This window comes from Phyllostomus hastatus, unplaced genomic scaffold, assembly GCF_019186645.2.
Source record: "Phyllostomus hastatus isolate PE091 unplaced genomic scaffold, TTU_PhHast_1.1 phas_contig_40, whole genome shotgun sequence".
Lineage (NCBI taxonomy): Eukaryota > Metazoa > Chordata > Mammalia > Chiroptera > Phyllostomidae > Phyllostomus > Phyllostomus hastatus.
This window is the reverse complement of record NW_025333872.1, coordinates 47,809,241-47,836,996: the sequence shown is the minus strand read 5'-3', so window position 1 is coordinate 47,836,996 and position 27,756 is coordinate 47,809,241. Positions and strand designations below refer to the sequence as shown.

General features: G+C 39.5%; 1 protein-coding gene across 1 annotated transcript in view; it reads right to left on the bottom strand.

Moving 5' to 3' along the window:
* The window catches only part of KLHL32 (kelch like family member 32), a 184,603-nt gene extending 164,398 nt beyond the window's left edge, over positions 1 to 20,205 (bottom strand). The window contains exon 1 of the mRNA XM_045843238.1: positions 19,906 to 20,205. The gene's annotated coding sequence lies outside the window, so the exon portion shown is untranslated. The remainder of the gene's footprint in view (positions 1 to 19,905) is intronic.
* Positions 20,206 to 27,756: the final 7,551 nt, after the last annotated feature.

Here is a 27,756-nt window from a genome sequence, read left to right as displayed (position 1 = left end):
CACACCGAATGCCTACCCCGTGGAGCTTCCCACACCGTTGAGTAGACAGATGACAATGAACATGGCGAGTAAGTACATTGTAGAGTGCACCAGGAGGAGATAAGTGCTGTGAAAAAAGTCAAGCAAGATAAGATCTTGTACGTCAAGTAAATAAGATCTGGGTGAAGATGTCATATAAAAATAATAATTTTTACCAGGAAGTGAAAATAAATATTAAATACAACTCTCAATTAGATTGGTTACAATGGTATATGTCAGTTAAAACAAAGTTTTAAAAATATTCTTGTCCTAAATAAACTCACCGTTTAAATGTCTGCAAGTTTACTAATTCTGTTTTTTCCTTGGTAAAGTGAATATTTTTTTTTCATAAATCAAAATAAGTCACACCCTCTCATCTGTGTAAACCCTTACTTTCCAGCCACTTCAACAAAAATTGAAATCCGAGAAACTGCTCTAAAACATTCCTTTCCCACCTTTGAACCCACACCCATAACTGTGGAAACTCTAACTACAAGGGGAAGACTAGCTCATCAGTTCCAGGGTTTGTCTCCTAGGCTCTCAAAAGCACAATTGTCCTCTCAGCCTCTATATTCTTACTTGTCTACTCCAGGCATCAATGCTCACTGTTGAATCCACTGAACGTATACCAAACGGGCACAGGTTCATAACAAAATCACTGAGGACAGCAGTAAAACCTGCGACATTGCCAGATGCTACAAAGCCAATTCTCTGAAGGAGTCACTGCCCATAAGTACCCTTTCCTACAGTGACTAAAGTTCTAAGTGCCAGCACTGTCCCATTCACCAATGCCACCATGCCCTCAGGATGCCATGGGGGTTTCAGTCCAACAATGCTCTTTTATCTTCTCTGCTCTTTGTAAAGAATCTCCCTCTTTCCAGAACTTGGGCTTAAATCCAGGTAGACTTGGGCAAGGAGAAAGCCCGGGTAGAACACACTGCTGTACTTGGAACCAACCTTTAACTCTAACACTGGCCTCTGGTGCTAAAACTAAGCTTGCAAGTTTTTACTCTCTCCACAAAGTCTATGATCTCCAGAAGGGCATACCCCCACAAGTTCTCCAGATATGCCCCAATATTAGGAAACATGCTAGGACTTCTGATCTAGGGGAAATGAATGTGGACTTCCAGCTCTTTGGAAGGAAAGCATAGTTAGGGGTTACGTGGCATCCTGGTGAACAGTGGAAAGTACTGGAGTTGGCCCGGCTATGCGTGGTCCACAACTCACACAAAGAGCTGGCCCAGCAATGTGCTGTGATGAGGGGTGATGATGAAAAACAGCAACAAATAAAAATAAAGTATGGGCCCTGGCTGGTGTGGCTCAGTGGACTGAGTACCAGCCTGCGAACCAAAAGGTCACCAATTCAATTCCCAATCCAGACACATGCCTGGGTTGCAGGCCAGGTCTCCAGTAGGGGGTGCTTGAAAGGCAACCACACACTGATGTTGCTCTCCCTCTCTTCCTCTCTCCCTTCCCCTCACTAAAAATAAATAAACAAAAAATCTTTCAAAAATTAAACTATATTAAAACAAGTATGGGAAGCTACATAAAATTTCTCGAGGAAATCCCTATTCTTCAAATTGAAATAAAAATGTTTAAGGTAGTTCATAATAAGAGATCTACAAATTCAGTACAAAATATTGGAACTATTCAATACAGGGCAGAAGTCATACCTGACAAGTGAAAAAGTTTTCAAAGAAGTATTATCTTCTTAGTATTAAAAATGTAAGGGCAAAGATAATCATTCTTCCAATGAAGAAAGTTCTTTGTCCATTCCACTAAAAGAATGTTTTCCTTCCTGTGATTGTTTACTCTTCTGAGGAAGAACAGATTCAGAAGATGTCACCAAAGAAAACAGTATTTCTTACACTTTTGAAAAGTGTAAGAAATATAGCAAGAGTGTATCACAGGGCTTTCTACCACCTCACAGATTTGGAACATGTTATGAAATCATAAACAAATCTTATATTCTAACCCCTCACATCTTATTATTCACGTAACTTGAACAAATCACTGCCTTTCTCAGCCAGCATTAACTTCTCCATCACAGAGGGGTAAAAACCACCTCCTCTACAATACCTCCATTGAGGTTAAATGAAGTGAGTTTGAAAGTACTTTCTAAACTATGAGGTAGAGTATAAGTGTACAGCTTCATCAAACTCATGCTACTATTGTGGCAGATGGGGCATTTCTCTCCTAATAACCTGAGATATCCAAGAAAACCAAAATAGCATCCTCCAGATCCTACTATACAATTCCATTTTATTAAAAAAGTTTAAAAAGACAACTGGTTAAAATCAAGAAAGTTTATTATCTCTACAGAGCATTTTTAGCCAGAATATCTGAATAAAACATGAATGAAAACATTTTACTATTGCTTGGGCAAGACTTGATAATGCATTTTATTCTAACACCTTGATCTAAGCTTGCCTCTTAGGTAACATTTTCAATTATTTAAGTTCCAGTTAATATTGTTGGTGTTGGCATGATCAGTAATTACCATCTTAATAATCACAGGCATCTGATTCCAGCTGCTCCCATCTTTGATATAACCATAAGCAACAGCCTGAAGGCCAGGAACTGACAGGGAAAGGATACAGCCGGGGGTCAAATTAATGCCAGTGTTATACCAGCTCTCAGGGAGCTACAAAAGTCAGAGACACATGCTGAAAAGTGAGACCACTGATGGATAAAGAATGAATGTATTCCAAAATGTATACAAAATGAAATATTTTCCAAACATGAGAATGGCTTTTGAATCTAGCTCTGAAGAACTGGCTAAATAAATCATACCTTCAACCACCTTCATTTTGTGCAATTATAAAAAGAATGTATCTGCATCCTTGTTTCTCTAACAGATAAGCCTTTTCCCTCCCCCAGATGGCTGCGGTGACTGAGTGTCTATGCATATGGCAAGGGAAAAACAGCAGGAAGCTCAAAGTACTTAACTGTAAATAGAAGTGAAGGCTTATGAAACGTGTACTGTGTAAGACAGTGTAGGGCTTGTGAACCCAAAGCAGCCAGACCAATGCAGGCAAGGCCTCGGGAGACCTGTGTGATGGCCCAGCTTTGCCAGCCACCCCGCCCAAGCCAGTTCACTTCCCGGGATGTCTGCTTTCTCATGTGAAAAGTTGAGTGATACAACTAAATCACCAGTTTTTGTAGAGTTCTTACAGCCTATGTGAAATTATCCAGCTGCAGGGGTCAGCACAAACAGGTAAAAGAGATGTTTGCCTGTGTGCAGGTGAGAATCTCCTGGCAGAATAGTATAAAGTTTTTCTCCTCCTTTGAAACAGAAGTAAAAATCTTACTACAGCATGAATCCTGTGTGACCAATGCCAGGAGACCAAACCCTTTAACAACTGGTTCTGGAGGAATATAAAATCTACAAGTACCATACACCAAATCTATTTAAAGAAAAAGATTAATGGGCCCATCATAGTCCCTACCCCAGGAAAAAGGAATGAGAATGTGTGGGAGTACATACGTGTAAGTGTGTAGGTGTGTGTGTAGCTAAGGTGTGTGTGTGTGGATAGAGAGGGGCATGGATAATCCACCTCATTTCTCTCTTTTCTGTTTTGACCTAGTGTCCCTCCTCTAAATCTCTGGCACTGGGTGCTTAATTTTTAACTACAGTATGCAAACAAAGGAGAGGTGAGACAGGGCACCTACATATTACTCAGGATAGCTCCAAAGCCACTCTACATTAGTGAGTAATTCTCAGCAGAATGGGGACACCAGAGGATTAGTGATGGAGGTGGGCAAAGAGGTTGTGGCATCAGAATCACCAGGGGGAAGGGGTGTTTTTTTAACTTCCTACTTTCACCTCTTTCTCTCCCTCCTTGAGATTCTGATGACACTGGGTGGATAGTCTGAATACACACACACTCACAAAGCTTCAACAAGTCACTGCTACTGACTTGTTGAGGTGGAATAAAAGGCTGAGGATTTCAATACTAATGTCCTTTCCAGTGCTAACACTTCAGGGCATAGTTTCTACCATTAAGATGCTTTCTGGTTAAGGAAAGGCATGAAATTACCAGGAACAGAAGGCAACACTACATAGCTGTGTAGCAAACTGAGTGGTGGAGTAGATAAGGACATCTAAGATATGGAAAAATATTGTATGGTCTGGCTAATCAGGAGTTTTCATGGAGGAAATGAGTATTGAGCTCAATGATGGTGTACAGATTTTGGACAGAGAGAAGTGAAGAAGCATGCCAGGGGATAAGGCACAAGCTGGAAGCACAGTGAGGACAGCATCCATGCCAAAAGTAGCACCGGGTTGGGTTAACCAGGATAAGTGGGGCCAGCTGACTTCAGGCTGCAAACAGTTCAGCCTGAACTGATAGCAGGAACTGTGCAGCCACCAACAGCTGTAAAGTAGGAGATGCTGGAATATATTGATAACATGTGGCTCAGGAAGCTCCTTCAGATCCTGATGCTCAGGACAGGTCATAGCAGAATATTCTAACCTGTCATCCATGAACAGACTGCAAGTGTACCCAGGGCCCCTGTCATTACATGCCACTTATTCTGAATCTATATGTATACATGCATTTTGTACAGGAAAGATGAACACCATTTATTACTCAGTGTGTGACAACCACCAACCATTTGTCCTACCCAACCCTCATCACTCACACACACACTCACACACACACACACACACCCCAGAGGAAAACTAAGAGATCAGTAGAAAAAGAGTTGCAAATTTTCCTTGGGGTCTTCTCATTGTGCAGCTGAGGCAAATTGGTAAAGGGTAAAAGAGAAAAAGAGCAGCTAAGTGGTACCATCCTGTTTCCCTTGTCCGGAAGGGAGCCCCGCTGAGGCTCCAGAGGGGAAGACTGAGAAGGTACTTTCCAAGGGTTCACTTTCCTGGGATGTGCTTGTAAAAGGGGCTTTCATGGATTACACAAAGTTGGCTACAGCATTTAGTCTTCACTTAAACTGTTTTATAATTATCACCTGATAGCAACCCTTTCTGCTTAATAAAATGTATTGCTCAGAGCTATAGTTTCATTTTATTAAAATGTATCTAAGTTATTCAGGAAGCTAATTTAAATATTAAAGCAAATTAAGTATGTCTAATTATTTTTATTGAATCTGTTGGGGTGCCATTGGTTCAAAATTCAAACAGGTGGCAAGTGTACAACTCAACAAATCACCTGCAACTGTGTCAAATGTCCATCACCCTAAGCAAAGACTCTTTCCATTCCCATGTATTCCCCCTTTGCCCACCTCCACCTACCCCCACCCTCCTTTCCCTCTGGCTATCTCCACATATATAGGTCTATTTGTGACAGATAGACACACACACACACACGTATCTGTCAATCTGTTCCATGTATCTATGCCTCTGTTCCCACTTTGTTCATCAGCTTATTTTGTTGATTAGATTCCATATATATGAGATCATATAGTATTTGTCTTTCTTTCTACTGGCTTATTTCACTTACCAAAAATCTCCAGGTCTATCTATGCTGTCACAAAAAGATAAGATTTCCTCCCTTTTTTTTTTTTACAGCCAAGTAGTATCGACTGTGTAATTGTACCACAGGGATTTTATACACTCATCTACTGATGGACACTTGGTTTGTTTCCAGATAGTGGTGATTGTAAACAACATGGCAATGAACACAGGGGTGCACATATTCTTTCATATTTGTGTATCAGACTTCTTCAGATATCCCAGAAGTTGAATCACTGGTCAAGAGGCAGCTTCATTTTAATTTTTTTTAGGAAACTACATACTGTTTTCCACATTGACTGCACCAGTCTGCATTCCCACTGCCAGTACACAAGGGTCCTCTTTGCTCCACATCCTCACCAACACTTGATGCTTGATTTATTGATGATGGCCATTCTGCCAGATGTAAGGTGAGATCTCATTGTGGTTTTAATTTGCATCTCTCTGATGATTAGTGATACTGAGCATATTTTCACATGTCCATTGGTCATTTGTATGTCCTCTTTGGAGAAGTGTCTATTCAGGTCCTTTGCCCATTTTTCACTTGCGTTGTTTGTCTTCCTGGTGTTGAGTTATAGAAGTTCTTTATATATTTTAGAAATTAACCTCTTATCAGATATTCATTGGTGAATGTCCTCCCATACAGTGCATTCCTTTTCATTTTATTGATGGTTTCTTTTGCTGTGCAGAAGCTTTTTGTTTGATGTAGTCCCATTTGTTTATTTTTTTTCCTTTCTTTCCTTTGCCTAAGGAGATTTATCTGCAAAAATATTGCTATGAGAAATGTCTGAGACTTTACTGCCTATGTTTTCTTCTAGGATTGTTATGGTTTTGTACTTACATTTAAGTTTTTAATCCACTTTGAGTTTATTCTTGTGTATAATGTAAGTAGTTGATCTAGTTTTTTTTTTTTTGCATGTATCTGACCAATTTTCTCAACACCATTTATTTAAGAGACTGTCTTTACCCCATTGTATGTTTTTGCTTCCTTTGCCAAATATTAACTAACCACAAAGGCCTGGATTTATTTCTGGGCTCTCTATTCTGTTCTATTGATCTAAATGCCTGTTCTTGTGTGAGTTCCAAACTGTTTTGATTTTGATGGCCCTGTACCTGTAGTATAGTTTGATATCAGGCAGTGTGATACCTCTAACTTTATTCTTCTGTCTCAAGATTGCTGAGGCTGTTAGGGGTCTTCTGTGGTCCTGTATAAATTTTTGGAATATTTGTGATAGATCGGTAAGATATGCTATTGGCATTTTAATAAGAATTGTGTTGAATCTATAGATTGCTTTAGGTAGTATTTACATTTTAATGTTAATTCTTCCTATCCATGAACACAGGTATATGCTTCCACTTATTTGTATCTTCTTCAATATTTTATAAATTTTTGAAGTACAGGGCTTTCACTTCCTTGGTTAAATTTATTCCTATGTACCTTATTTTTTGTTGCAATAGTAAATAGAATTGTTTTCTTAATTTCTCTTTCTGAAAGTTCATTATCAGTATATAAAACTGCTATCCATTTTTTAATAGATCATGTCAAGAGTGTTGTTCTTGGGATGGATGCTACTGCAGTTTTGAGAAAAAGAGTAAGATGACCTAACCCTGGTTTTAAAAGGATCCCTCTGGCTGCTGTATTGAGAAGAGTGTATGGGAGGCCAAGGAGACCAGGTGGGGATCTGCTGCATCAATTTAAACAAGAGGTGATGCTGACTGGGACAGGGGTGGCAGCTGGCAGTGGTGAGAAAGGATCTGATTCTGAGTATACTTTGAAGCTACACAATTTCCTGACTGCTTGGATGTGACTTGTGAGGGAATAGAAACCAGGATGTCGCTTATGTGTCCTAAGCAACAAAAGATAAGGAAGCTCTGGATGAGGCAGGCTTGGAGAAAGAAAAATTAAAAAGGATGTATCGAGGACTTGTCCCTCAGCTCTATTATATATGCCAAAATCACTGCACAAAATTTTGGTAACTTTCCTTTAATGATCAACTACACTATAAGGTAGGTGTCCTTCTAATACATTAATTAGAAATGAATAGACAATGCAGAATGTAGAAAAATTTTTTAAAAATATTTATTTATTTTTAGAGGCGAAGGGAGGGAGAAAGGAAGAGAAACATCAGTGTGTGATTGCCTCTCTCACACCCCCCACTGGGAACCCAGCCATGTGCCCTGACGGAATCAGCCAGTGACCCCTGGCTTTGCAGGCCAGCACTCAATCCACTGAGTCATACCAGCCAGGACAAAACGTAGAAAATTTTATTTAAAATCTTGATTCTTGCCCTTCTTTTTAATCCTTGAGACTACTGAACAGTTTATACTCTTGTAACTTCTCAATGATCCTTCTATGACATTAGATTTAAGCTGCCTGGAAAGGCCCTGCAGCTGGTCCAAGTTAACTAAAAAAAAGTACAGTGACACCAAATGGCAGTCACTCATCCCTGAGTGATGCTACTTAAAGGGACAAGCAGACTTCAGAAAAGACCCAATCCGATCAATGGATGTTGGTGCATATTAATGAAACCTGACTCTTATAAAAATACCAATGTCAAAGTGAAATGTCCGAGCATAATGCATCACAAAGAAGTGCCAAAAGTCAAGGTCAATCCTCCTTGGTAATTATTACTCCTTAAGGTACTAAAAAGGTACTAAAGGTACTAAAAAGGTACTAAAAAGACATCAAGGTAGAAAGGTTAAATTCCTATCTGGAGATTTAAATAATACATACTCTCATTTCATAATGTAAAATACAGATTCTTTTTCTTATACTTCTATATCTGTGTATTTGGTTCTCTATTTGTTCTGTACATATGGTCACTGGACTTCTCTATGTGGTCATTATCATTAATTCATGAATTAGAAATACACATTAAACTCAGCAGCTGTGCCCAAGGCCATTACTTCCTATAATTTGGCACAGATGGACAAAAGGATGATTTCGGCAGACTGGCCAAGTGCTAACCACCTAATTAAAGCTGGAGCCTCAAAACCAGCTGATCCAATTTTATAGTTATTGTTACCCTCCTCCTTTCCCCTCTCTATCTCTAGCTCTTTCTCTGTCTCTGTCTCTATCTCTTTCCTGTCTCTGACATAAAAGGCAGGAGAGTACACCCTAATTTTAATTAAGCAAACTTCTAAACACAGCATTTCACCTGATTTTCTAGGGAGGAAAAGGTAACTCAATTAAAACAATTCCAGTTCTGAAACGGTCATTCTTTAGGTCAAAAGACTTTTTCTTCAACTCAAAAATATTACCAAACATTAAAATTTTTTTTAAAAGGTCCTCCAGCAGCCAATCTTTCCTGCAAGAAATTAAGCTGGTTGTACCTGGCACATTATCAGAGAAACCATCACAATAGTCATAGTAATGATTAAATTATCAAGGACAAATAAACATAAGTACAGTAGCTGCCCTTCTCTCACATACACACCTCAAAATGACTTCTCTTAAAGGTATAACTAGGCAACATCCTCACCATGCATAACTGATTATTTTCAAACATGTCTAAAATTTATTTATAATTTCAGAAGCAGTCTAATGACAAGGTTTCTTTTCTCCTTATCTATACATTGGTGCTTAATATTTGTATATGTCCTCCAAATGCCTAAGATTCAAATGTTTTGATGCTTTAAGATCATAATAGTTTAGAAAGTCATCAAATTCCCCTCAGACATAAAAGATGCATACACAGACAGAGTCACATTCTGTTTCAGCCAATCTCTCAGGACAGAATATTAAATGTCAAAGTCTATTGAACACCTGCAAAGCACATTCTGAACCCTCCCCAAAATAAAGAGTAAACGACAATTCAAAACTGTATCTTCTCTGCTCCCAGAATCTATACTAGGCCACATAGATCTATAGTTTGCTGTGGCAGTTCACTACTGACCTATTAATCGATGACTCGTAACATTTCATCCACAATAGAAATATCATTCTCCAGTTGGCTTATATAATACCACATCATCACCATCAATGTTCTAATCTAAAAACAAGGTATAAAATAAAAAGCATCTGATTTTATTTTATACAGAAATGCACATTTTTAATCAACCTACTTCGATATTAGACAACACAATGAGGACATTTATAAAGATGCTCTCTACAGTAATCCACCTGAGAGTTGTATAAAAATTTGAGTGGAAAATCCTAACTTCTGTTTCAGTAGTGAAGATGTTAATCACGTATCACGATGTCTCTCCAGACAGGGAACCTTGTTAGTAAAGAATTGCCTGCAATGTTTAAATGTCCTCTGAGTGTCCAGAGCTATGTGACCTCAGGACTGATGTGACTTGCTATTTTTTGTTAAGCATAAATGACAAGAAAGTTGAGATCCAGATCCAGGTGGCACAGCTTGTCCCTGGGAGGTAGCAATAAGGAACAGAGTGTGAGCAGGTCACCGAGGCCCAGATCCACGGTTCCCAAATTAAGCCTCTCATCAGAATCCCTCTGGGACGGTTTTGTAGTAGTGCACAGCAGCTCAGCACCAATGCAGATTCCAACACGATAATTACAGAGGCTTTGGGGATATGTATTTTGAAAACAATTCCAAGGGCATTCAGAGGGTCAGCCTGGTTGCAAACCTCTGGATTGGGCTTTTTTGTAGAAGAGTGATAATATATGATTCTTTTAAAGCAAGTTCCCAAAATATATGATCTTCTAAAGCAAGATTCCTGAATGGCCAATCAAAAGCAGTAACAGAGCACTTTCAGTACAAACAGAGCATTTTAAAAATATGTCTTATTTTATTCTCATGAATCTTAATGTAATCCCAATTTATAGAGAGGAAGACTTAAGCAGAGTTCTGAAAGCAAGCCACCATCACCTCGCCCACTGGCAGAGCCAGAAACGCAAGAAATCTGACCCCAACTGCTCTTGCTCTCCCAATCCACCTCATTGTGCCCTTCCCCAGTCTCACTTTACCCCTCAGAAATGCAACCAGTGATGTTTTTGGTTTTTTTTTTTTTCAATTCTGCTCTGTGACCCAAGAAAGCACAAGTGGGAGCCACCTTCAGAAAAGGTCTTATCAACTCTGGCACTGCTCTTAGGAAGCCTGGAAGTCAGCCAGGGAGGAAAAGTGGCTGGCTCCTGGGAGAGGATCCTCTTCCCTGGCTGAGATGCTGTGGGGTGCTGTGCTACCACACAGGAAGAGCCTGTCCCGCAACTCTCGGTACATTCCCACCCCTGAGGTCAACCAGGAGACTGTAGCTAAGAAGAAGAGAGGCGCCTGATACTTTAAAAGTTCTTGAATCGGTGAGATCCAGGTTTCCTAAATATCTTGATCAGCAGTAGGTCCAACCCCTGAAGCAGGCTCACTTAATATTGACATGCAAGAGGACCCCTTACATCTTTGCCTCTGTCTGCTCATCAAAGAAAGGAACAGTTCACCAACAGCTGCTCACCGAAACATTGCAAGTTTGCACATAAAGAATAATGGCAACAAAATTCAGAAGCAATCACAGGATAAAATTTTCCAAAAAGAGGAACATATTAGGAATCCCAAGAATACTGTGACTAAAAATACAAATAAAGTAATTAAAGCACATATTTAGAGGGTCTTAAAATTTCATGCCCCATTAGGTCTGGGGTTAAAATATGTGCTCATTTTCAGTGGGTTGAACTGAGGCTACCACACAGTTAAACCATGTTCCTAACTCCTCCTGTCCCAAGTCCATGCTCCCCCAACATCCGGCCACCAGGACAGAATATGCTGGGAAAGAATTACAGCCACATCTTCAAACCTGTTGACAATTGCATACATCAAGTATATTAGCACTCCATTTTAGTCTAATGTAATGACAATAAATTAACTGCAGGCTTCTGGTGATAAATATTGATAGAACAACATGAAACACAGAAATAAAAAATTGATAACTATGCAAGAGATTACAGGGCCAGAGAAGGGAAATTTATCATAAAACCCTACAGATGACACTAAGATTCACAAATTAGGATTTAAGTAAAAAGCAAGTTAAATGTGTGTAGCAAGGCCTGAAGGCTGTGTATGAGTTTCTCAAATGACATTTTATCAATTAGGAAGCCCTATCTATAGGTGATTATTAAAGACCTTTAAGAAATTATAGCCTTATGACCCAAAGCTAAAGAAGACAAGTTGTGCCCAAATTGAATCATATTGTAGGTAATTAATGTTTTCACAGAAGAGGAAAACCAAAACTTTCATTTCATATTTCTTTAGGCTTTGAATTCTCAAAAAAGCAATCAGCCATATCAGCTCAAGGACATCAGTGTGGGCAAGACTAGTGAATCTTCGCAGCCAAAGGCTCATTGGAATTTATCTACACTACTGCCTATCACAAAAACAGTATTTTTGAAAATGTCTCCTTTCAGGAAATGTCAAAGAGAGACTCTATCAAAATAAATCTCTTCTATTCAGATATCTACCTCAATTATGAACATAAATTTGTAAAAAAAAAATAACCACAGCTCTCATGCAGTGGTTGAAAATATGCTCATATTTAAAGCAGGCTTTTTCCCCCCTCAGTAATATGATTTTGTAACTTTGCTGGTCTGTAAATTGGATGCAAACACAAGATACAGCATTGACTGCATCTTGGTAACCAGATTTTTCATCGGAGTATTCACACCTCACTATAATTAATACATATACATTATGTACTGAACCCCTGCCCCCTTTTTTTACTACATTCTCTTCTGGATTCATAGAAGATAAAAGACATTCTGACTTTGACAGAGGATCACAAATTTAACATTACCAATTCCCTAAGCCTTTCTTATTGTAGGTATCAAAAATATTCTATTCATTAACTACTAAAACTACATCTGACTTATTAAATCACAGCACATTTAAAGAAACACTGAAATAAACGAACACACATATGCAAATACATACATAAATATACATAAGTACATACATGCCACAGCACAGAGTAGTAGAAATACACTCAAAGTAGTATTTTCTGTAAGGATGTGCTTTATAATTTACAAGATTGATCATATAAAAACAGAACTCAGCTTGGTATATGGGTTCCTAAAATGTCCTGCTCAGGCTACCTTCCTACAAATGTTCTGTCATCACTACTGCAAAAGTCACCAGTATGGTGGATGGCCAGCATTCCCACTGCTGCTGGGTCACCCGAGCCCCAGAGCTGGGAGGGTGACCTTCAGAAAAGTTAAAACACACTAACTCATCTGCACTCCTTGGTCATCAGAGACCCAAACAATATTTAAAAAAAACATCAAAATCACTCTGCCACTTGTGAGGGCAAAGAGTTGCTTTGGGGTGGAGCACAGGACAGATAGTGGTGTAGGAAAAAATAAAAATAAAAACACTAGATTTAACTAAGAAAGTGTTCCCTTTGGGAAGACTTTAATCTGATCTGACTTGAAGGTGAATTTGAGGAGTTTTTCCTTTGAGCATAGTGAGGTCTTCACCTTTTCGTGGAATCTACATAATTCAGCATGAAGGGAAACCCCTAATTGTTTAGTAAGATGTAGGCAACTAGAACTTGACCTCACAGAAATGCTAGGAGGTCTGTAACTCCCAGGTACTTGGTGCTACCTTTATTAATCCACAGGGGACACAAGGGGTCACTCTGTGCTTTATATAGATGATGACCCTGAAGAGATTCTATAATGAAGCCCCAGTGGGCTGCCTAGGCAGGAGTAAATTGACCCTCCCTCTTTTTCCTTGTGGACAGGCTGTGGCACAAGGTACTGCAAAAAAAAGGAAGTGTCTTGCTAGAAAGGTGACACTAATAACCCCAATATATGCACCCCTCTCTCCAGGAGAGCCTACCCAAGCAGCCCACTCAAGCTCTGTGTTACAGGAAGAGGCTAGCTCCTCTCTAAGGCTGACACACCGAATAATGAGGACACTTTACACGGTGTACAAAATGTAAGTGAATTGTACCCTCATTGTGAGGAGGCAAAGGTAGGAGGGGAGAGGCAAAGGGAAGGAATTAGTAGGTACTGAGATTTTATTATGGATCAGGTACTGTGCTAGATGTTTTCTAGGCGTATCTTGTTTAATCTCAGAATAGCCCTATAATCTAGGTAATAGAATTCCATTTAACAGGTGAGAAAAAGGAGACCTAGAGGGGATATGTGATGAGACAGTGAGTAACAGAGCAAAGGTGTCAGATTTAGTATTCAAACCCAGGCCCCAGGCTCATGTTCTTTTGGCTGTGGCACACTACCTTGCACATACAAGTGAAGAACTAAGACTCACAAATAACAAGGCTTCTAAGTAATAATTTAAAATGAGGTAACAGAACTTGAGTCATAAAAAATTGCAAAATGCCTCCTCCACTGTGATTGGTGTCGGATCCATTAGCATTGACTGTGTTCCCACTGAAACCATCAGCCAGGATCAAACCACTCATCCGATCGATACTCTGTGTGCCAACCGGCTGCACTGTGGGCGGTGGGGGGAGCCCTGCTTCACGCTGGAACCAGCTCATCTGGCATGAAAAGCAGCATATATTATGCCTCAAATAAACATGGAGGAGAAAGTCAAGAGTCTATGAAAACTGCCAAAGATTTTCCTTCTTCATTTAAAAATCATCTTATCAGGTTGGCAATTTCAATCTTGCAAAACTATTTTAGACAAACTTACAGCTTTCAGTGCTTTGCCATATGTGGAACGAATCCGAATCCAAGTCAAGTTTGCAAAACTGTTATTTTTTAAATCATAGTTCTTTCTAAAATCTAACCAAAATTTATATTGCCATATGTCTAAATCAAGTTAAATTAAATGCAGTAATACATTTCCATGTGCATATGTAACAATGCCAAAACAGAAGAAATAGGAAGAAAGTTGAGTGCTTCCTCTACCTCTTCAGGGTAAAGATCCCGGCCAGAAGAGCATTTCCTGATCAGAAATGACAAAACCAGGGAAAAGGTGAACAAAGTGAATTCCATCTATTATTTCCCAATAAGAGGAAAAGCAAGATGTTCTAGGATAAATTCTCAAGTTCTACTTTCCAAACTGGAAGAAATTCTGAAATAATATGAACCAGTGACATAAGGACAAGAAAGGGGAAAGTAAGGCACCACCTGACACAGAGACATAACCAGGTGGGTCTGTCTCTACTGTCACCGAAGAGAGATGGGCTCTTTACATCTCTGTTCCTAATGTTTTCCATCACTTGCCCAATGTGTCTGTGAAGAGCAAATCATCATATTGGCTTATGCAATAGTACCCTTTCATCCACAGAGGATGTGTTGCAAGGCTCCTCGTAGACACCTGAAACCTCAGATAGTACCATACCCTATGTGGACCATGTTTTTTTCTTATACATACATATCTATGATAAAATTTAATTTCTAATTTAGGAACAGAAAGAGATTAACAACTAAGAATAAAATAGAACAATTTTAACAATATACTGTAGTAAAAGTTATGTGAATGTCATCTCTCAAATATCTTATTGTACTGTGCTCACGTTTTCCTTTAAAGAGAGCACTTTATAGGTCCTCTTTGGCATACCCAAATTGCCACCATCACTACCGTTTTGTTTTGGGGTCATTATTAAGTAAAATAAGGGTTAGTTGAACACAAGCACTAGGATACCCTGACAGTTGATCTGACAGCAGAGACAGCTACTAAGTGACTGATAGGCTGGTAGCATATACAGTCTGGATTCACCGAACAAAGGGATGATTCACGTCCCAGGAGGAATGGAGTGGGAAAGTGCAAGATTTCATTGCACTACTCAGAATGGCACATAATATAAAACTTATGAAATGTTTATTTCTGGAATTTTCCATTTAATAGTTTTGAGCTGTGGTTGACCACAGGTAACTGAAACTGTGGAAACTGAAACCATGGGAAGTGGGGGACTACTGTATTGTACCCAATGGGAATGAAAATCCCTCCAACTTTATAGCAAACTCCTGTCCTACCAAATGTCCTTGGTGCTAGACTCCAGCTAGCTCTGCCACATTTGCTACTTTATTTCACCCTGTCACCTGTGCCCACCATTCTATCAGTCATTGCTATCATCATTCTATCAGCTCCCCAAACCAGTCATTGCTGATCTAGTACTTGAATACAAGCCTAATTCTACTTGCCTGTCATGTTTTGTTCACATTTCCATTCAGGTAACAAGAATGTTGATTCAATCAGGACCAAGAGCAGAGTCCATTTATCTGTCACCAAAAGCTTCTCTGGGTTTAAGTACTGATATTCAAACAGCTATCACACAGCTTACATTTCTCCTCACTCATTCCACAGATATGAGACATCATCAACGGTGCATCTAACATTAAAATCTCTATGTGGAAGAGCCTCCCTAACCTTAAAGTCTATGGCCCCACAAAAGGAAATATTTACATTGATACATTCTTCCTTTTTCATATGATTTACAGAATCTCTTTCTCCATTTTTGAAAATGTAGATATTAGTCCATTCCACTGAATCCATGTAAAATATCTACGTGGGCTTCCTTTCCACAGAAAACTGTTATCCAAAAAGGATATTAGCCCTGGCCAGGTGGCCTACCTGGCTGGAGAATCATCTAGTGCACCAAAAGGTTGTGGGTTCAATCTCCAGTCAGGGCATATACCTAGGTAGTGGGTTCAATCCCCAGTTGGGGCATATAAAGGAGGCAACTGATTAATGTTTCTCTCTCTCTTTCTCCCCCCTCTTCTCTCTCTAAAAATCAATAAACACATTCTCTGGTGAGGATTAAAAAAAAGTAAGTTACATGCCAGATGTTGGATGTTAAGAATATAGGCACACAATAATAGTTGTATTATTTACAACTATTAGTATTTGAGTATTTGACATTTACAACATGAGTATTTAATGTATATCAGATTCTGTATAAAGAATATAATGCTGGGTTCACCCCCTATTTATTTTCAGTCTTTAGATGAATCCATACTATACTCTCCAGATTTTCCTGTGCCTGCAGCTCCCCTCCCAGTGTCCTTCACCAACTGGTACTCTCTCCCTCCCCCCACACACGTCCTCAGTTCCATCTTGTGCTGCACTTCATCTTAGAGACCGTGTTCTTCCCACAGTCTGGTCATCCCTTCAGCTACAGTGATGAGCTCATCAATAGCAGATACCTTGTGAATTATCCTCTCAATTGACACTTCCAACAGATTGTCTAGCAGTGCTTCTCACAGCTAAAAGGATCATTTATTAGCATTCTCACTCAGCCACCCAAGTCCAGCACTAATCCTCCTACGCAAGACTTACCAGATCTCCACAGAATATTTTTTTAAAAATGTTTTCCTATATTGTGTTTTATGGAATACTGCATATGTATTACATCATTTAACATACAACTGCCTTGAAATCACAATTCTATACATATCTATAACCTCTATTAGGTAATTGGTAGAGAAGGATGTATGTAAAGCGAGAGAAGCTGCTTAGGTTTGAAGTTTTTCTTCACTGATCCAGTTTAACTTCACATAAAGAGTCTTGGACTCTTTATCTGTAAAATGGAAATAAGATGCCCACTTATAGAGATGTTGTGAAGACAATGTGGAAAGTAGCTAGTATACAGAAGGGGCTGGAAAAGTGGAAGCTGCAGGAGCAGTATGCTTGTTTGGTCTGAATCCTCCAGGGCAGAGATGTTACCTCCAGAGCACTCAGCCTGGACTTCCGCATATTATTATTATTATTGACTAACATCTCTACAACTCTTTTCTAGGGGTACAACAGTTGCATGACTTAAAAACTGAAATGCATGTATTTACTACTAAATCATTTTTTAAAGGATGCTTTTAGAATAAGAGAACTATTAGAAGTCACTGTCCAAATCTTGGCTTTTTTTTTTTTCTTAATGATATCTCTTTGGATCCACAAAGGAAACAATGTAAAATAATACTCCTTTCTGACTACTAAGTATGCTTCAGAGAAATCTACTGACATCTCTGCAGCTTTAGCAGAAATATGAAGAAATGGCAGCTACTTAACAGGTATTTGTTTCATTAAGATTGTAGGGAGTAAACAGAATTTTCTCTGCCAGGGTCCTGGAATGAATGTCCCTTTGAGTTCCCATTTATGTTTTTGTTCTTTTGAAGTGTTGCAGTATTCTGTGGTGGATTTTAACTACCTAAACCCTTAACAAGAATTTTTCACTGAAAGTTTCAGGATGCTCCTTTTTCTGATCAACTTTTTATTCCATCTCTTCCTTCAACTAAATCTTTCTATACGTTTTAGTCCTTTGCTCAGAACAAAACTTAAGCCAGAAACATAAGAGGTTTTAAACTATAAATGCTTCTGTTTCATCACTTTCAAAACTGCCTGTTTTGGAGCACTTCATGCTCTTTTACTTTCTCTGAGGTGTAAGCTGGAGGACCTAGGAACCCTCAAAGAACAAACTTGGACCTGTTCAGTGAAAAAAAGAGGTGAATCTTTTGTTACAGATTTTAATATCAAAATCTGAAAACCCTTAATCACTCTTAAAATGATGGATGCATTTGTTCACATCAATATTTCATTAGATAGATAAAATAGCTTAGAAATGAATGAAACCTCAATAGGTATGGACTGCAAACTGGCAGGCCACATGTGGCCCAGATACACTTATAATGGGGTTCTTACAGTTTTTAAAATTAAGGACATGTCACACTACAAAATCTGGAAATTTGGGGGTTTTTCCTGAACAAGAATTTTTAGAACTGTGGCAACAATCAGTTATAGTAGCAGCTGCCCCCTTTACAGTGGTTTTCACTTTCTAGAAGCTGCAATCCACATGCCCCTCTCTCCCACAGGTCTCCCACCAGGGTGCTCCACTCCATCCTCTCACCAGTCAGACCTGTGCACACACTGGAAATGCACATACAGATATTTTTAAAGGCAAAGAGCTAGGATCTAAAAAGGGCTTCCCCTTCACTAGCTCTGTGGCCTTCAGCAAACTATGAGTTTCAGGTCCCTCAGCTTTTAAATAAACATAATTCCTTGACCTCACAAGGTTGTTATGGGATTAAAAAGGGAATACACAAAAAGTACTTTGTCAACTGTAACATAAAATGTTTGCTATTATTGACTGCCCAGCCCCCGTTCAGTTGCATAAATCTCCAGTACCTACTGCAGTTGTAATTGGCTTCCTTGATACTCATATTATTACACTCTATATGACAGTTTAAAGTCTCAATAAAAAGAATTTCATGTATTTCCTAATGTTATTTAGTAAAAGGTAGGAAAGATGAACAAATATCAAAGGAAAAGAAAATGAATTGTTGAATGCCACTGAATCTTTACTAGGTCATTTCTGTTTGTGATAAAGGTATAAAATTAGTGCAAAGTGTAATTACCAGATTGCTGAATCTTTCAAATGCTGTGTTAAGAGTTCACTCAGTAGGCACCTGAGGCTTCAAGGTAAAACTGAGCCCAGAGATTAGGGGATCCTGTGAGATTAGAGCACTGGCCTCCTTCTTAGGCCTCACTCAGTGCTCCAGAAAAGAACCCAATCCATCAGAAAATAACCAACAGGATCTATAGAGCTTTCTCTGTGTGTCCTTCCTCTCTGTTTTAACATGAGCTCCAAAAACTTAGAATCTGGAGTATTAAGCCATGGTGCACATTTTATATCTTTATCTACATATAGATGTGTGTCAAAAATCAGTAAGAGACTTGAAAGAAAAACAATCTCAGAAATGGGAAGAGCTGCAGAGAGCTGCACTAAAATAATAATGCAGTGGATATAGAAATGTTGTATAGAAAAGATGTATGTTATGACTACTACCTCCTTACATTAGAAATGTCACATATGTATTCCTATTCCGGTCAGTTTACAACAGAGAATCATCCTTGTGTGGGGAACCACAATTGATTCATCTTCTGCTTTCAATGTTAGGATAATCACACTTGAATGAACTGCAAAATATAATGTGGAAATAGAAAGGAAGGATTTTAATTGGAATCATTTTTTTCTTTATAAGGTCATTAAAATGGGAATAATTTATGATTCAAGACACATCGGTTGAAAAATTCATCTGACCAATCTTTTCTAAAGCATACCATATTGTGCAGTTACCGCTTTTCTTGAAGTTGAATGAAATCGTCACCTGAATACAGATTAACGAATGCCCAATTACCACATGGTCCTCCGTGTATATTTTTTTCATTAAAAACACTCAAAATAAATAACAGCACCACTGAAGAAACCAGTTCTTTCAATCGATGTCCCAAGGCTGATGTTTAAGCAAGTCTCCTTGGCAACCAAGAAGCACAGTATATCTTGGGCTGAGGGAAGGGGAGAAGGGGGGTAGCAACTTCAGCGTTAGGTAGAATAAGTAATAGGGGTAGTACTTGCTCCAGCTAGGCGAAGCTAGAAGACACAGCATGCCCCTGAAATTTCAATCAACTTGGTCTCACCCCACTGGCGCACCTGCATCTTCTCACCGTCTTCCTCTGGTTTGCAGGCACCGACCCCCGAACAGGTTACAAGGAGAGAAACTGACTTACCCGATGGGGTGAGCGTTCTGCTGGGTTATGTACCCGAGGCGGCAACGCAGGCACCGGGCTTTCCCAGATACACACAATGGCTCTGCTTCGCCCTACGATGAGGAGGTTAAGAGAAACTGCAGTGGCTCTGCTCTGCCTGTTTGGGGATGCAGTTGTGAAGAAGAAGCTGGCCAGCGCGGGCGTGTGTGTGTGTGTGTGTGTGTGTGTGTGTGTGTGTACTTGCGCGCTCCCGGATGCTCCCGCGGGGAAATGGTGTTTCCTAGTAAAGAAACTGCAGCAGCCAGCTCTGCAGGTGGCGCGTCCTGCTCTCTCTGCCCCCCCACCCCCCACCCCGCGCAGCCGCGTCAGTTTAGAGACGCACCTCGGCAGACCCCGGGGGCGGGCTCAGACCTCCAGGAGGCTCCGCCCCCTCCCGCCTCGGGCGAGCAAGCACGAGCAAGCACGCACGCCCCCGTGCCCTCAGCCCGCTAGCTCGCGCAAGCTCCCCTCCCCAACCCCGCCTCCAGGGAAGCGCGCACGCCGAGCATCACTCCCCCCACCCCCGCTGCCCGTGGCAATCCCGAGCGCGCGCCCGCTCTCCCCGGAAGTCCCTTTCCTCCGCCCACTCTGGATCTCGCACTCTGGCACCTCCCTAGGGGACGCACCGTCTTCAGTACAGCATCAGCTGAGGCCCCTCCGGCGACCGAGACCTAGGAAACCAGCCTTCCTGCTCTCACACTCCCTTCCCAGGCTAGGCAACCAGCCTGAGGGAACAGACTTCGGGACCCCAACTGGATGTGCCTGGGAGCCTTGGCCATGGTTCCTTCTCCCTTGACACAAATGACCTGTAACGTTCTAGATGCTCCTATTCCTATTCGCCGTTTTGCAGGAGCTAAATAGTGCCACTCTTTAGAACAGTAAACTTTATGAAACTGTTGAGAACGGCATCACGGCAACCTTAAGAAATGACAGGGGATCCACAGGGATGGAGGGAAACCCTGAGTCTGAGGAATGAGGAAGGATGTGTGGTTACAGCTAGTTCGGCATTAGAACTGCAAACACTCACCAACTCTAGAGCACCATCATTAACTTCCAGGGCATGGGTCACTCCTGGGCCACTTGTGGGTCTTTCATATCATTCTTGTGTAAAATGAGCTCAGAAACGCATGCTTAAACAAATTTTATTTATGCTTAACGCATAAATAAAATGCTTAAACGCATTTTATTTTTATTTAATCTTTATTGCGTTTTTCCCATTCCCTTTAGTGCCCGTATACCCCCTCCCCCCAGCAATCACCACACAGTTGTCGAAGTCCATGAGTCCGTTTTCCTTTTTGCTCAATCCCTCCATTCCTAACCTTCACCCCCACACTAGCTGTCATTCTGCTCTCCATCTATGAGTCTGTCCCCATTTTCTCTGTTCAGTTTGTTCATGAAATTACACTTATGAGTGAAATCATGGTATTTGTCTTCCTCTGACTTTTTTCACTTAGCATAATGTTCTCCAGGTCCATCCACACTGTCACAAAGGGTAAAATTTTCTTCTTTTTACAGCCAATTAATGTTCCATTGTGTAAATGTCCCATAGTTGTTTTATCCACTTGTTTTAATAGATGAAAATATACCATATTCCACTTAACATTCCACTGAGAATGTTAAGTCCCATGTCTTGGAGGTTGGGATTCTTCCACACTTAGCTTAGAAACAGCACCCTCATCTATTTTGAGATGTCTTTAACATTCTCATTAGTCTCAAATCAATAGTTCAACAATTTTTCTACTTTCAGACCTACAGGTTTTCTGAAGCTGTTTGCAGCCCATCCTCACCCCTTGGGTCCTGTCTGGATGGCTTCTAGGGCTTCATTAACATGGTCTTGATACTTGGACTTGAGGATTCTGGGAACCTACCTTCTCTGGCAGTCCTGATCACCAAGACAGGTTTGGGTGGACAATGACACACAACTGACTACAAGCATTATGTGCAGTGTCATCTTTAGAATTTTTATTAAGCAAGTAGATATTCTCATTGGATGTTATATTGTACCAGAAGACCAAATGTTAAAGCATATTTGAACCCAAAATACTGACAATGACTGGTGTCAATAAAACACTCCTTTAAGATTCATAAAGTATTCTTCACTAAGTTGATTGTCCTTAAAATTTGAAATCCATCCATATTGACCGGATTATTTATGTGTTCAGAATAAATAGAAGCTACTTATTTGAGTACAATTAAGTAGAAAGAGCAAAAATATAACTGTATTCAAACACAAATAATCCTACCCCCACCAACTCACCATCTGTGTGACTGTAGAATGGTCTCTTACTGCCCAAGCTGAGTCTGTTTGCTCATTATTGTTTTCCTCCTATGTGTTGGCACAGTATCTGCCACATATTAGGGACTCAAGAAATATTGCTGAATGACACACAGAGAGTGAGGATTAAACAAGAAAGTATATGGTAAACGCCTAGTAAAATGTCTAGGTCAGAGAGGGCAATTTTTTTCCTAAATGACTTCATACGATTGATTTATAGGTTTCTTAATTGAAAAAAAAACTTTGCTTTGCTAAAGTATGTGACTCCATAGTTTCTTAATTAGCCAACAAAACTCAACACTAGTGTCATTTCTAGTATATTCCATTACTAGAGGGGTGAATAGATTACAGGCACTCTCTCTCGAGTACCCTTATATATGGTCTTTCCTTATTAAGGAAATAGCTTAAAATAATGCTTCCTGAAAGCTCTGCTTTGGAATACCAGTCATTCATTCAACAAAAATTTTTCTGAGCCCTTAGAATGTGTTTGGTAGTATTATTGGTATGGGACTTTCAGTTGTCAATAAATAGATATTGTCAATAAATCAAATAGACATTTGATTGTGTTATTGACATATAAGCTAAGGAAGAAACAGTGTGGGTCCTTTGGTTGAAAAACAGAAAACCCCACCCATTTAAAGCAAACAGAAATCTGATGAAAGAATAACAGGAACCCTGAGAACTGATGGGCAACCTACCTAGACAACCAGGCTAGGAAGCTGGCAGGAGTTAGAGCAACATCCAGCAGCAGTGACAGCAGGATGATGTAGAGACAGAAATGCCATGACTGGATGTCTCCCATGCTGGAATGGGTGGACCCCAAGCTATTGCTGTTTGATACTCCCTTAGTTAGGACCTCTGATCAGAGCCTCTCCAGACTTAAGAAAGAAAAGTAGATCCTGGATGGCTGGAAAAGAATATACTTTCACTGTAAGAAAACAGCTACTGGGGTCAAAGGAACTGGGGAAACACTGAGAACTGGCTGCCAGTTGCATCGTTGTATTAAAGACACTGAGGTCTTGCAGTAGCGAAACCCCTTTTGCTTTCTTAAACAACTATCCTGGAGTTTAGCTGGACATGGAACACTTTTTTTCAGCTTACCTCATAAAACAACTTGAAAAGCATTTTGAAACATGCTAGTATTTGTAGCATTTTTTCCCATCTGTCCTCAGCTTGTCCATGGACGAAGATGTGAAAGCATAGCATAAATCCAGTATTATCAAAGCTTTTACAAAATTTGCATTTTTAATAGATCTGTGACAGAGTTGAAGTTGTCTCAAAATAGATTGGATTTTAACCTAAAACTACATTATAAAACAGAGCTGTATCATAGATTTTTCTTCAACTTCAGAATAAACACCTGTCATAGCTGCCTTGTCCCATGGCAATTGAGAAGTTGTCATTCTTAATGCTGGTGTCATGGATTTCTGTCACAAACCAGTAGTGACACTGAGGAGTCACTGAGCAGCTTTCTAATTACTGTACTTCCAAAGAGAACAGATCATCATTAATTGTGCCCAAATCAAAATCATATTTGGCTGATAATCTCCAAATTTCAAGTGCAAAATACAAAATAACTCTAGCTAACACCTCGATTTATTCAAATGTACCTGAAGGTACATTTTGTAGCTAATTCATCCTATTTATCAGGAGCCACTGCCACTTAAAACTAGTTATGCCATTGGAAAATCTTTCACCGTTAACATTTTTGATGTTTCCGTCACATTCTCTGGTACCAAATGCTTTTGTTGTTTATGTTGTTTTCAGTCTAATTCAGTCTAATCAACTAGACATAATGGCTGCTTAGTAAATATTTACTGAACAGAAAGTAGTCCCTACCCTCAAGACAGAATATTTTAATTGTGCTACTAAATAGGTACAAACAAGACACAGAAGGAATCCTTAGTGATTATGAGGTAAGACAAATTTTAAAACAAATTATATTTTTTCATATATCAAATTAGCAAAGATGTAAAAAGACAATAATACCTAGTGTTAGGGAGAATATGGATAAATAACTTATGAGATTCAAGTGGATACAAACATTGTAGATGACAACTTGTCAACATTTACATTTGCTTTTGTTTAAATGTGTGTCTCTTTTGGTACAGAAATTCTATGTCTAGGAATGTATCCTAGGTTTACTTCAAACAAAAGTGCAAAACAGTGATATCCGAAAGAAATAGAAGGAGAGGGAGAGGATAAGTGGAGGAGGGTAGGGAGGGGAAACAACTAGGAAACTGGATGAATGCTTTGGAGACCAATGGAATTATTTGGATACTAAGTGACCATTTTTTAAAAAGTTGCTCTTTACACAGTGATGGCAAAGATATACCACTAAGTGGAAAATAAGCAAGTGGAAGACCAATATACATATTATATTATATGTATAATATAATACAGTTTGTGTAAAAGCAGAGGAAGAGAGGGAGGGAAAGGGGGAGCTGTGTGTGTAATAATGTGTTTTTCCATTTTCCTGACTCAGAAAGAAGTGGGTGAATCTCAAGATGACTTCCTTCAGTCCCACACACACACAGATGCTGGGACCTTCTCTGTCATACCACTACCAAGAACCCTCAGAGCCAGAGGGTTGGCAAATGCCCTAGGCCATCAACGGGGTCAGGATAAGTCCCTCTCAGGACACAGACAGGGCCTTCTCTTGCTGGATGTGACACCAATAGAAAGGAAACTAACATACTCTCTAGCACAAGGGACAGTTTTATTAGGCTCAGTTGAATGAAGGCTGGGTGACAGGCAATGCTCACACTGGTGAAGGATGGTGTCTCCAGATGCCAGCTCTGCTCTTGCTCAAGGGTTCTTCTTGGCCAGTCCCCTTGTCAAGTCTTCATTCCTGTTCCCATCAGCCCAACTCAGAGAAGCCCACCTGGACTCGCCAGCTAGGAAGCTTCACTCCTCATCATGTTCTTCGCCTAAACTTCCTGTGCACACAAGACTGCTTTTCCTCTGAAGCCTAGCCTTTTGAAACACCTAAACTTAGAAAGCGAATCCAGTTTGTTCCCAAGCTGTTGTCTCTAATGTCATCTCTCTTCTGAGGCAAATTTTATAAAATGCCTACTTGGTTGAATGGTGGTGAATAGGCCCAAGTACTAAAAAATACCAGAAACTAAAAGTGTATCCATTATTTCTAGAAATATCCTAGATAAAAAATGTTTATTCTCTTTGGGAAAGGTGGTGATTTGGACCTTTCATCTTTTATTTTGTACTTTACTCTTGGTAATTTTTATGAGGAACATGAATATAATTTATAATATTAAAATGTACTATAAATAAAAAGTTTTACCTTTTAGAATGGACCTATAAAATAAGTATTACAATACTTTTAACTGCATTACTGAACAGTGGTAGGCCTCATCGTCAGAAAAAAAATTAAACATTGTGGGAGTCCTGAAATTAATCAGGCCACATCGGCAACTACATAACTGTACCTGCTTCTAAGTGTGGTGTGGGTGGAAGATGAAAAATCAAACAAATGAAAACATGGGTAAATAGATCCCATGCTTCCAACACTTGGTCAACATAGACCCAAGATTTCTACCTTCCTCTCCGTTCCAATTTTCTTTCCTGATCCTTAGACATAATGACAAACTAGTTACAATATTTTGGTCAGAGTCTCCTTTACCGGTCACGGGTTCTTCTGCGGCTGTTTTAAGCAGCAAAAGCTGATTCTGGATCACTTCAGCAACAATGTAGCTTATTGATAGGATACTGGTGGCTCAGAGAACCAAAAAATGGCCGGGGGCGGGGGGGGGGGGTGGGGGGGGGGGGACCTGAAATGCTAAGCTCTGAGAAGGACCGGAAACCCAAATAAATGAGGAAGGAGTATCTCCCAAAAGGAGCAGTGACACTCTCCTACCTCAGTCCGGGGTGAGGGATGCAGCACAGGCAAAAACAATAGCTGGTCATCACTTCCACCCTTTAAAGGGAAAATTAACTGAAAAATTTTATTACTATTTCCTTTGATTATCTCCTCTCCTGCTTTATTACTGCTTCAAAACACATTTCAGGTGGAACCAAAATTATTTTATAATAAATAATGAAAGTTCTTCTCAATGATAAAAATTATCTTCAAATTGATAAGTAACCTACTAAATATAAAGATATCTCAGGGGTCTTGTTTAGAAAAAAATCTCTCTTTTATGTTTAGGCTACCTATCACAGGATTCAAATTGAGCACCTGATGATACATCAAAATCTTAGTTTCTAATCTTAGAACTCTGTGTGGGATCAATTTTCTCAGAGAGTTCATCACTATTTTACAACAGTATAACACAGATTAATGTACCTGATGCTTCTAAAATTTTAATTCCACGGCGGTAATGTATAAATTTAACCATGCCATTAAGAAAAAAATTGTTAACTTCATTCATTAAAATCATTTTTTTTCATTCAAACTTAACTAATGTTTCCCAGGTCACATCAGCCTAAAGGTAAAATAGATCATAAATATCTGCCAAAAGCAAAAAAAAATTTCTCCAGCTTCACTCTCTTCAAGTTGTCTCAAAGGTGTTTTACCAATGAGCTTTGCTGTCTCACTCACCGCACTCTTGGTAACACAGGAGACAGTCCTTTGGTTGCAGACACAGTAGTTGCTGCCACCATTGGTGCCTTGGAATTAGCTCATTTCCTTTACTTACCTTTAATTAACTCATTTCCTTCACTTACCTTTAAGAAAAATAGCTCCTTTTCCCCAGACCAATGGTTCTAAGACAAAGCAATCTTGCCTCCCAGGGAATACAATGTCCAGAGATACTGTTTTTCATGACTGGAGATGAAGATGCTACTGACATCTCGAAGGTAGGTCCAGGGATGTGGCCAGAACATTCTGTAACACACAGGACTGCCCTCTGCACCACAAAGAATATTTGGCCCCAAATGTCAAAAGTGGCATATTTATGGTGGTGTGTTTAGATCTCTTTTATAAGTAAACCTGGAATCATATATATATATATATATATAATATATATATATATGGAATCATATGTATACATATATATGTATAGATATACACACACATATATGGAATCATATGTATACATATATATGTATACACACACACACACACACACACACACACACACATATATATATTGCTTTTAAGATTACAGGATATTATTAATACTCACTCTCACTACTCACAGCTCTATCAGTATTATCATCCCATTTTTTTCTTCCCGAATGAATACTCAGAAATTCACCTAATTCAGCAAAAAAATAATTGCAGAATTTGGATGTGAAACCCAGGCTTCCAGCTCCCAAGCTCAGTGCCTTTCCTTCTGAGTGGAGGAAAGAATCACAAAGAAGATGGGCTAGGTCACCCCTTCCACCGAGCTCTCAGGGTACCTGACATGCATACCTGTCATCCATTGTCATATTTTACTGAACTTTTTGAGCATAATGCCCTCTACTAGTTTGTGAGTTCTTCAATAGTATAGCCATTGTTTCACTCAATTTTTTTTGTCTTCCTTTTTTGTGCCTTTTACCAGGCCAAGCATAGGTATTAGAAAAATACTCAGTAAATTTGTTGGGTGATGAGTAGA